Source organism: Gracilinanus agilis, chromosome 2, assembly GCF_016433145.1.
Source record: "Gracilinanus agilis isolate LMUSP501 chromosome 2, AgileGrace, whole genome shotgun sequence".
In the NCBI taxonomy this organism is placed as follows: domain Eukaryota; kingdom Metazoa; phylum Chordata; class Mammalia; order Didelphimorphia; family Didelphidae; genus Gracilinanus; species Gracilinanus agilis.
In genome coordinates this window covers 253687901-253700267 of record NC_058131.1, presented here as the reverse complement: position 1 = coordinate 253700267, position 12367 = coordinate 253687901, and positions in this window count along the sequence as shown.

The following is a 12367-nucleotide window of genomic DNA, read 5'->3' as shown; positions in this document are numbered from 1 at the left end:
TCCAGAACTCTCCCTTGTAAGAAAGAGAAACAGAGCAGCAAAACTGAAACATCAACTGTATCTGGTGGTGTAAGCAGCAAACCATATCCACCCTTTACCAACTGTTGAGATGAGAAAGATGTTTCATTGTTAGTCTACTGTAATCTATACTAATGGTGGCATTCATCGGAATGCTGGGGTCTTTTCATGGTGTTTTCTTTTATATTATTATGATGATTGTACATATTGTCCTCCTGACTGTACTTCCTCCTCCCTATGTCAATTCATGTCAGACTTCGCAGTCTTCTCATATTCCTCAGATTCCTTATTTCTTATAGCACAGTATTATTCCATTGTATTAGTATACAACAATTTGTTCATCCATTCCCCGGTCAATGAATATCTACTTTGTTTCTGACATTTTGTTATGGGAAAAAAAAAAAGCGCAGTGACTTTTAAAAATTCAACACATACAAAATCAAATGCTTTTTTGGGGGTGGTTGAGGTGAAAGGACAGGGGGCCATTTATAGGTTAGTCAGGAGATTCACTGAAAACAGCCTACATTTGCTTGTATATCATGTAGTTAATATGCACAGCTACTATGGAAACACTTCCTAAAGCCATGAAGGAAAAGCATATGAAAGGCAAATTTAACAATATTTTTGACAAGTTTTTTCTCATCCTGAATGATTGGGCTCAGCTTGAATACATTTCAATCATTTCATGCAGGGTGCAGAAGATCTGGGGCCTGGGATGAGTCAAAACACTGTCATGTGAAATAAACTCCCCGATCATGTCCTTTTAGGAGCTGGTTGTTTCATTATTTCTTGTAAAAAACAAGTTTTTTCCCAGTATGAGATTATTTCATGGTTCAATTAAAAAACAAAACCACTAATTTATTTTTTTTATCATAAACAACCTTTTAAAGGGATATGGAGCCTTGATTACAGTTGGCACTTAATAAATAAGCATTTCTTGACTCACTGGCTTTGGTTTTAATCATAGGATCATAGATCTAAAACTGAGAGGTACTTAGGGGTCACCTAGTCAGATGCAGCAGGTGGCACAGTAGATGGAGCACTTACTCTGAAGCAAGGAAGACCTGAATTTAAATCCAGCCTCAGACACTTACTAGCTACATGACCCTGGACAAGTCACTTAACACGGTTTGCCTCAGTCATCTGTCAAATGAGCTGGAGAAGAAAATGGCAAACTACTCCAGTATATTTGCCAAGAAAACTCCAAACGGGGTCAAGAAGAGTCAGATATGACTGAAGAACAGTCCAGTAGTATAAAAAACACCATACTCCCAAGTGCTTGCCTGAACTGTTGAAAGCTATCCAACAGCTCCAGGAATCTGATAAGGATGGTTTAGATGAGAAAGAAGGAAGCAGGAGACCAGCTGTCTGTCAGCTCATGGCTCCTTCTGCTTCTGACAAGGAGTATGGAGTTTATTTATACAGTATTCAAAAAACCCAATTCACACAAAGCACAAAAGAGTTTGTGGCTACGTAGTATAAGGGGTGAAAAGGGGTTTTTATTGGGTAAATATTAAAAGGTTGGTCTCCAGGGGATTGAATAATTATCAATCCTCAATTAAGAATAACCTCAAGTCAAAATGACTTTTATGAAAATTTATTTACAAAATATAGGAGAGAGTGGAAGTAGAGACATGAGAAAAGGGTAGAATAAGAGATTTGTATTCAAGTCTGGGCTTTACTCCTGCAGGGCTCCAGAGGCCCAGTCAAAGTCTAAAAGTCAATTAACAAGGGAGCCTCCCAGAGGCTAGTACCTTTGGGGAAGTTAAAGAAGTTGACCTTCTTCACTCACCAGGTGTAGTTCTGAGAGATTTAAGAATAGTCTCACCAAGGTCTCAGGGTCCCAGGTCTAGATCACAAACCTAGAAGCCTCCTTCAGGTCCCATTCATGAACCAGAAGAGAGAGCCCAGCTCACTGAGGTCTCTTTTTAAAGGGGCTTCTTTTGCGTCACTTCCTGTGGCCTCCTCTTAGTTTACGTGTCCAATTACAACAGATTCTTTTCTTAGGGCTGCCCAGGAGATAGTCAGTAAGTTCTGATTTGTCACTCATTCTAACACACAATGGTTACAGACCACCCAACTTATGAGTTAAGTGGAGATATTTTCACCTTTGGTGATTAAATCTAAATATGGGCAGGGTAGATTTAATCTCATTATCACAGTAGACACATCATGGTTATCAAATTACCTCACTTTTTGGCATATATTATACAAAATATTTTCTCATAAAGGGTATGCCAGATGAGAAAAAGTTTCAAGGCTGAGTCTTATACTTTATCTGGAGGACTGCACCTGGATAGATGAAGTCTTGTCTAACTTTGTCTAATTTTGACTTTGACTGTCTATAGAGAAGCAGTTTTGAGCTCAGGCAGCTTAATTTTCTGTATTTCTGTCTTAGAGAGAAACTGTTAACCTCTCAACTGCTGCTTTGCTAAAAACTTAAAACTTTCCAATAAGACTATAATGCTTTCGAATAATAAAAGGTGTAGATCATAAAAGGAATCAAAGAAAGGAGTTTCAGATTTCTATCTTACATAGCTCATACTGTTTGGCTCTGATATGCAGAGTAGAAAGGTCAATGCATGGCCTTGCTGGACTGCATTGATCTTTTGATGGGGTTCAGATGAAATATCTATTACAGAATCTCTTTCTCTCAATGACTTCCAATTATAAAATGAGCCTCAGAGAGGGGTCAAATTGGATTAACCAACCTGCTGGTACCACAGATTTTCAGGGCTCAGGTTACCAGGATCAAACACAAAGGCTGCCTCAGCCTGGATTGGTCATGTAGGGAATCCAAATAACAGGCCCTATCCATGACCCAATTTCTCTGATTGGCCTTCCACACTGAACCAGATTAAAATGTGGCTCTATCTGATTTCCGTGTGTATTAATAAATATGTGCAGTTTTCTAAGCCAATATATGGCTTATAGGGATCCTTGGAAATGGTTTGGTTACCATCATTTCTAGTTAAGTTTAGAACCACTGATCTAATTCAACCCCATTATTTTGAAGATGAAGAAATTGGGTTCCACAGAGATGACATGACTTACCTAGGATCACACAAATAGTAAGTGTAGAGTCAGGACTATGGACTCAAGTGCCACAAGCCCCAAGTTCAGCTCTCTTTTTACTATACCACTCTGTGTCCTTAAATCCTCATGACTTTATTCTGCTTCCTCAACACCCTCTTTCTCATAGAGTTGGAGGAATGGATTTCTCTTACATGAAGACATTTGAAACTAAGCCCATCTCAGAGATCTCCTAATTGGCATAGAGGTTCTCAGAGGTTATCAGAACACTCTGACAGATCATCCTAAGGTGGAAAGGTTTGCTAGGTGGACCTGGAGATGGCCTGTGTGCCTGCCCACAAAGGACCAGCTCAGCTAGTCCTAGACAAGTTCAGCATCAGAGAACTGGCAATGAAATGAATTTTTTTTTTGCCAAAATTCATGAAAATTGTCAGCTAAAGAACAGAGGGGTTATGGCTTATGTTGGTTGACAGAAGACATAGAGACTGATAAAATAATGTTTTTTTAATGATGGGCAATACAGAACAAAAGGCTATCACTAGGGCTTTGCCCCAGGGCAAAACACTAGCAATCCTTCAGGCAGCAGAAGCAATAAAGTTTAGCACCTCATTTGTAAGAATAATTAGTTAAAAATGGAAAGCTAGTTAATAGCTCTTCTTGTCCCTTACAATATCTTCATGGCAGTTGTCCACTTCATTGGGCCAGTGTCAATACTACCTTTCTCCCTCCCAAATGAGATGGTGCTTTAAACACACACAAGTATTCACACATTACAGTAACTGCCTTGTATGCAAAAATTGTGAGTTTAAATAAGGATTAGAAACTAAGGGAATGTAGACTATGAGATGGTATTGTAGATTTTCAAGAAATAGTACAACAAAACAAAACAAAACACAGATATATTAAGAGAGCAGATAAAAAGTATACTATCTTTGAAAAATTCCATTCTTTTGAAAAGATTCCCACCAGGGTGTGCCAAATATCAATGGAGAAGACTAGGGATGCCATTCTAATCATTTTAACCAGAAAAATTCCAGCATCGTATAAGCAAATGTACTAGAAATTATTTTTTAATATACTCTTCAATGAGGTACACAGTTCTGTTTTCAAGATCTGTATCAGGTACAGAGTTCAAACTGTAAACACAATCTGCTCCTGTAACCATTTACTGCAAATTGTAATTAATATAGTATAACTGCTCTGATTATGAATCCTCATTTACCCTTGTGAAATGTCATTAACACTAAACCTGCAAAGTAATCTAGAGTGATGTTGACAGTACAATAGAAAGAGAAGCTAAAAACAATATCAATATGCAGAAGGAGAAATCCACCATTTAGATCAATACTGAAGAATGTCAGTTAAAGGATGCTCCCTCACCCCCACCCCAATGAGATATCCACAATGGCACTGTTATTTCTTTGCACTTTTTTTCTTACAAGTTTTATTTCTGCCTTTTATTTATATACCACATTTTCCTTTACTACTACTCCCCAACCCTTTCTCTTAAGAAAGAAAAAAAAAACTAATGCAAGCCAGTTGCCCGTGACCCTTTCTCACAGTGTACAGGCAAATTCTGTACCTATATGGAGTCCATTTCTTAACTAAGAAGCCTGTCTTCTAATGATCAGTTCTCTGATTCCAAGACCATCATCATCAGCTTGATTTCTTTTAATGCACTGCTGTCATTTACATTACTATAACCATTGTACGTGTTGTTCTCTTGGTTCTATTTTTTATACTTCTCATCGTTTCAGGTAAATCTTCCCATATTTCTCTAGATCAGTGATTCCCAAAGTGGGCGCCACCGCCCCTAGAGGGTGCTGCAGCGATCCAGGAAGGTGGTGATGGCCACATGGCCACAGGTGCATTTATCTTTCCTATTAATTGCTATTAAAATTTTTTAAAAAATTAATTTCCAGGGGGCTAAGTAATATTTTTTCTGGAAAGGGGGTGGTAGGCCAAAAAAGTTTGGGAACCACTGCTCTAGATTATTCACAGTCACCATTTCTTATGGGGTAGTAATATTTGTTGATTTTCATTCATATGTCACAATTTTTTCAGCCATTTTCTAACATGTGTAACCCATTTTATTTCTATTTTTTCCTTGCTCCCAGAAGAAATGCTGTTATAGACCATTCCTTCCATTCTGCTAGTACCTCTTTATGCCCAGTAATGATTCCTAAGTTAAATGAAATGTACAGATTAGTGACCTTTTTCATATATTTATAAATATAAGTGTGAATTCTTTGAATATCTAATACAATGTTATATAGTCAATAAAGTACTAGACTTGGAGTCAAGAAAACCTAGTTTCAAATTTCATCTCAGATACTTGCTAGTTGTATGAGTCTGAGTGGGAGACCATTAACCTTTCAATCTCAGTTTCTTCATCTGGAAAATGGGGACAAAAATATTACCTAGCTCATAGGGTTATTATGAGTATCAAACATAATAATACATTTAAAATGCCTTTAAGTGTATGTAAATACTAGCTACTATGATGGCGATAATGATGTAAGTGTTAGCTGTTATTGTTGCTATTATGCATTCATCTGGATTCATCTCCCTTTCCCCTTTGGTAGTTGACTTATTTTTTTTTTAATTTTTATTTTTTAAACCCTTAACTTCTGTGTATTGACTTATAGGTGGAAGAGTGGTAAGGGTAGGCAATGGGGGTCAAGTGACTTGCCCAGGGTCACACAGCTGGGAAGTGTCTGAGGCCGGATTTGAACCTAGGACCTCCTGTCTCTAGGCCTGGCTCTCAATCCACTGAGCTACCCAGCTGCCCCACAGTTGACTTATTTTTGATATTATTGTTCAGCTAATTTTGATTCTCTCTAACTCTTCATGACCCCATTTGGGGGTTTCTTGACAAAGATACTGGAGTGGTTTGCCATTTCCTTCTCCAGCTCATTTAACAGATGAGGGATCTAAGGCAAAAAGGGTAAAGTGACTTGCCCAGAGTCACACAGCTAATGTCTGAAGCCAGATTTAAACTCATGAAGATGAGTTTTCTCACGTTAGCCTGACACTCTATCCACTATGCCCCCTACCAGTCCCGAGTTCACTTATGGCTTATTTTATTTCATTTTCTGTTATTTGACTTCTATTTCTTATTTTGTTCATTTGAGTATTTTATATTTTGTAGGTAATAATTTCCTTTATGTTTGTAGAATATTTTTATTTTTTTGTCATAAAATTTGATGAAGTAGTTTCTAATCATTCTTTTTATTGCATCTCTAATGTGAAATAACAGGTCCATCCCTCTGTTAAAATGATTAATTTTTGTAAAAGTGACCTGAGATGAATGAACAAGTGAATAAATGAAGAAGGTTCCTTCAATGGGCTTCCCTGCTTCCTCCTATTTCTCTAAGCTATTCCAAGTTTCTTGAAATCATTTAACTTATTTTCTCTTCTTATTTATTAAATTCCCATTTTTCCCAGTGTATATAAAAGAATGGTCAAGACTCTTTCCTGTCCCACTCTTCAAAACTTCAATCTGTCTTCCTAACTTGAGCATCATTCATCTCAGGAACCATTTCCCAAGAACAGCTAACTGATTTTTCTTTCTCCTTAATCCCTTCTAGCCTGCTCTAAAGGTTAATCTCCCATTCATGGGCTATACATTTAAAGTGTTCTTTCTTTATACTCTAGCTCATTTAAGGTAGAACTTCTAGAAAGTAAAAGCTTTCATTAATGCACTTTACTATTCATTTTTTAGGACAACCAAAATTGTGTCTACTCTTCCCTTTCTCTTCCTTTTTGTTTAATGGGAAACTTGCCAAAGAATGTTGCTGTTATATGCATGCAAAGAGTAATTGCTGATGTGATCCTCTATGTGGAAAAAGCTAGAAACTGCCTTTTGGGAGAATTGTGATGATATATAATGGGGAGACTTTGGGATATGTAGAGACATTTTGTAACTGATTCCTTTGCTAAAATGGTGAGGCTAAGTCTTTTTTTGATTGACTGGAGAGGAATTCAATAGGTCTGACCCATCAGAGCCCCAGCCTCTCCTCCCTTGGTTTGGTCTTCTTTTAGTTTGACTTCCTGCCAGATGGCATCCAGGGAGCAACAATACTTTAAGGTGAGGGGCTTCAGTCCCTCTTCTGGAAGAGGAGAAGTAGCCAGAATCTCCCATGGAGAGAAAGGCCAGAGCATGCACACTCCCTACATTTATTTGTTGGTTTAGTTTTGTTTCTTATCTGGATCTCATTCCTTGAGATCTTCATTCATGAAAGAGCCAGTGTAGTATTGTAGTTTCATGAATTGTTGGCCTGGTCCTACTCTATTGTCAAGTGGGCTTAAGGAACCAGAGAATTCATTTCTCCCCTTTCGTATGAAAGCTGGACGTGATGTGCACCTTCAATTTCTTACTCTTGCTTATATCTCTTCTTCCTGCCTGCATGATTACCCTCTTAACATCTACCTTCTTTACCTTCCTCAGACCTAAAAAAAATAAGATTCATTTTTAAGAATATGAATTTGGGGGTAGCTAGGTGACTCAGTGAATAAAAAGGCAAGCTTAGAGAGCTTAGGGAGGTCCTGGGTTCAAATATGGCCTTAGATACTTCCCAGCTGTGTGGCCCTGGGGAAGTCACCTAGCCACCATTCCCTAGTCTTTACTGGCTTTTTTCTGCCTTGGAACCAATGCACAGTATTGATTCTAAGAAAGTAAGGGTTTAAAAAAAGAAAAAAGCTAACATGAGGTTTTTTTTCCCTTCAATTATTTTTTTTAAAAACCCTTACTTTCTGTCTTGGAACCAAGGCAGAAGAGTGGTAAGGGCTAGGCAAGGGGTCAAGTGACTTGTCCAGGGTCACCCTGCTAAGAAGTGTCTGAGGCCAAATTTGAACCCGGGACCTCCCATCTCTGGACCTGGCTCTCAATCCACTGAGCCACCCAGCTGCCCCCTATTTTATTTTTTGTTAGTGACTTTGTTGTTGTTTTTGTTGCTAATTACATATATTAACAAATTTCTAAATTTTCTGAAGTTATATGATTGAACTTGTCTCTCCCTTCCCTTTCCCTTCCTGGAACTGGCAAGTAATTTGATCTGGGTTATTCTGTATTATCACTAACATGAGTTTTAAGTCACAGGTTATTAATTTAATTTTTTCCCATCTTCTGATTTTTTTATCTGTTTTATATCACTAGCCTCTTAGATCCTCTTGTCCTTGTCACTCTATATTCTCGGCATGTAACTATGGTTACTGGTCTACTATAAACTTTGCTATCTAATTTCAATTGCTCCCTGATTGCAGAAAGGCAATCTTTTATTGTTGCTTTTGTTCAATCTAGTCAACTTTTTGTGACCCTATATGGGGTTTTCCTGGCAGAGATACTAGAGTGGTTTGTCATTTCCTTTTCTAGTTCATTTTATAGATGAGGAAATGAATCAAACAGGGTTAAATGACTTGCCCAGGGTCACACAACTAGTAAGTTTCTGGGACCGTATTTGAACTTATGAAGATGAGTCTTCCTGACTCTATGCTCAGATTACCTATCACAGTCACTATATCAATTATTCCACACTTTCTCTTCTTTCCATTACCCTTCCTCTTCACCTCTTCTCCTGATCTCTTAGCTAAGGACCTTAAATTTTATTTTTCTGAGAAAATTGAGACTATTTGCTTTGAGTTCCCTCTTTTCCTTTCTCATCTCATAGTTCCTTGACATAATCTCTAACTAGCTCCTCTTTTACTCAACTTTGATGAAAAAAAGATGGTACTTCTCTTTGCCACAGGCAATCCATCTACATGTATCCTTGATCCCCTCCACTTCTCCAACAGACTTTCCCCACTATTATTCTCTCACTATCTCTAATATCCATTTACTTCCTATCTGCTGGATTCTTCCCAGTTGCAGAAGTTTCCTCCATGCTTGAAAAACCCTTACTAGATCCTATCATACCTGCTAGTTGTCACACTTGTTGATTGATTGATTGATTGTGCTGTTATAACACTAACTGTTCTAATTGTTGATTTAACAAAAGCTTATCTTTCTAAAACAAATATTTTTCCATTGATTCTGTATGTCATGGTAGCTCTGAAGAGCTGGAGTTTAAGAACCCACCCCCCAAATAGCAATGGAGAAATAAAGAATCATGTGGGGTAAGTGCTAGTCAGGATGTCATTAGATGAAGAGATATAGGATTGAAAAGCCTTCAAATGTCATTGGTTTCATCTAATGTTATGATAGCAAAAGGGAAGTCCTTTACACTGGCTGTACCTGCAGTGTAGGATTTATGGGATGATATGGACAAGAGTTGCACAATAAGAGCAGGCATGGTTAAGTTTTTATCTTCAGTTGGAGGGAGTATCATATTAGTGAGACCTCTGAGATATTGAAATATTGGGAACATGACACTTGGAAATGTTAAATGATTTAACATTATAAATTTCTGGGGGTGGTTGTTGAGGGTGTTACCTTTCTTTCCCTTTAGACTGGCTCTAGAAACCCATGATATTGTAGGTTTGGAAGTGAATTCTAGAATAAATTTTGAAATATTGTTCATTGCAGTAAGCCAATTTAGCCCTGGCATTTTGTCTTTCTCTCTAAAAGTTTGCAACAAAGATCTCAGATAAGCCCCATTTTTCTTGTATACTTTTGTCCTTTGGTTTTTCTAAAGGGTGAGTGCAATAGTATAGACCTTCTAGTAATAACACTACCAAACTAGAATAAATGTGACCAAGAAATAACACTAAAGGAATAATGATAGTTCACTTTTTCTTACTATTTTAAGTCTTACAGAATGAATCCACCCTATGAGATCAATAGTACAAAATCCCATTTTATAGATGAGGAAACTGAGGCTCAGCAAGGTAAAATGATTTTGTTTAATGCCTGATGAGTGTCAGAGCCTAAATTTGAATCCAGATCTCTACTGACTCCAAGTTCAGTGTTCTTTCCACCATATTACACTGCCTTTCATTATTATAGAGTTGCCTTATGATAATAATATCTATTATTACAAAGTACTTAATCACTTTCAAAATGCTTTCTAGACATTTTCTCATCTGATAGATAAGAAAATAATTAGTACAAGTATTACTATCCTCATTTGTAAATCAGGAAGTACTCACACGGATAAGTTTAGTGAAATGATAGGAGTAACAGATAAGTGGCAGAATTGATATTAAAAAATAAATCTCCTAAGACTAGGGATCTTGAATTGAACCCTAGACCTGGAGTGAAGAAGGCTTGAGTTCAAATCAACCTTCAGATATTAACTAGCTTTGTGACCCTGGACAAGCCACTTCACCTCTGTCTGTCTCAGTTTGCTCATGGGAATATAGGGATCATAATCGTATCTATCTCCCAGGGTTGTTGTGAAGATCAAATGAGATATTCATTAAGTGCTTAATAAATGTTTTTCCCTCCCTCCTTCCTTCCCTTTCCCCTTCCCCTTCCCCTTCTCCTTCCCCTTCCCCTTCCCCTTCCTTCCTTCCTTCCTTCCTTCCTTCCTTCCTTCCTTCCTTCCTTCCTTCCTCTACATCACAGCTTTACCACCTTTCAGGTGTCTCCAAGAATGGACCACCCCTCTTCCTTGCCCTCCTCCCTGCTTTGGTTTGCCTGTTCAACCAAGAAGAAACCTTCAAGATCATCTAGTCTAGCCCAGGAAAGTGGAATCCCTTGAGGTGAGGAGACAGATGCCCAAGCATCAATGCAGACTACAGACCTTATATGACAGTTCAACAGTCGGCAACCTTTTTGGCAGTGAGAGCCATAAACGCCTGCAGAAGGAGGAGGATGGAGGCGGAAGGCGCTGGAATATGGGGTGGGGGCTGAAGGGCCCCCTGGGGCACATCCTGGGGCTCTGCCTGGACTGGCCGGTTGGGAGATGGAGCCAGATATGACTTGAGAGCCATACGGTGCCGACCCCTGTTATGTCCATGCTTGACATGTACTTCTCTGGAGTTCAAGAATGTGTAAAAATAGGCAAACTTTTTATATTTGCTCACACACTCACTCACTCAAAGTAAACCTGGAATTTAGGTTTTAAATAGAGAAAAGACCTGGCTCTAACTATAATGTTCTCCCTTCAAACTCACAAAAAGAAAAAGCTTATTTCCACAGCAAGTTTTCCCACTAGATTAGAGAAAAGCTTCAAATTCGATTCCCTTTATTTTAAGTGCTTCGTGACAACTCCAGAGGAAATGCCATACTTTAAAAAAAATGTTTATTTCTTCAGAATATTTTTCCATAGTTACAAGATTCATGATTACCTCTCCCCACCTCCTCCCCTCTCCTCTCCCCCCCTCTCCCCCCCCCAACTGACAAGCAATTCCACCGGGTTATACACTTGTCATTGTTAAAACCTATTTCCAGGCTATTCATATTTGGGGTGGAGTGATCTTTAAACATCAAAACCCCAATCATATCCCCATCGAACCACGTGATTGATCATATGTTTTTCTTCTGGAAACACCATACTTTTAATGGTGCCTCATAAAACAGGATGGGAAACTTTGAGCCCATTGTGGCCACTCTGGGTATTCTCTGGTGCCACCTTATGGAATGATGTGACATTGCTTGGGGCAAAAGCATGTTCTTTTGGTTTCAGCTCTCCATCCCTCCTTTGTCTTTCTGATGGTGGATGAAAGCCCAAAGATGGATGTTCTGAGGAGACTCTTGTCCTTCCTCTCATGTGATGGTGCAGAGGGAGAAATGCCCCAGTGTTAAAGCAAAGTGAGCTAATCGACAACTAACATCTTCCCACCAACCTGCTAAAAATCTGACACCCTCTTGCCTACAGATGAGGAAACTGAGGCTCATGAATGATGAATGATCTTACGGTCCAAGATAACACAACAAATTTTCTGTGCTTCCAAGATAGTGTTATTCTGGGAGAGGTGTGGTCACTTGTCTACAACAAATAGTAACAGCTAATATTTCTTTAACAATGGTTATGTGCCACGTGCTCTGCTAAGTAATATCTCATTAGATCCTCAAAATTACCCTGAGAGGTAGGTGTTATTATTATCCCCATTTTCCAGATGAGGACACAGAAGCAAATAGGCAATATATGACTCGTCCAAGGTCACATAGATATTCCCATTTTCCCACTTCCTTTTCATTATATGAAAGTGATAAATTTGATTCATTACACATTGTCAAAATTAAAATTAATTCATGCCCTTCTAAGGCAGAAAGTTTTTATCTTATTTTTATTTTTAAACCCTTACCTTCTGTCTTAGAATCAATACTAAGTATTGGTTCCAAGGCAGAAGAGTCGTAAGGGGTAGGCAATGGGAGTTAAGTGATTTGCCCAAGGTCACTCAACTAGGAAGTGTTGGAGTCCAGGAGAGCTAG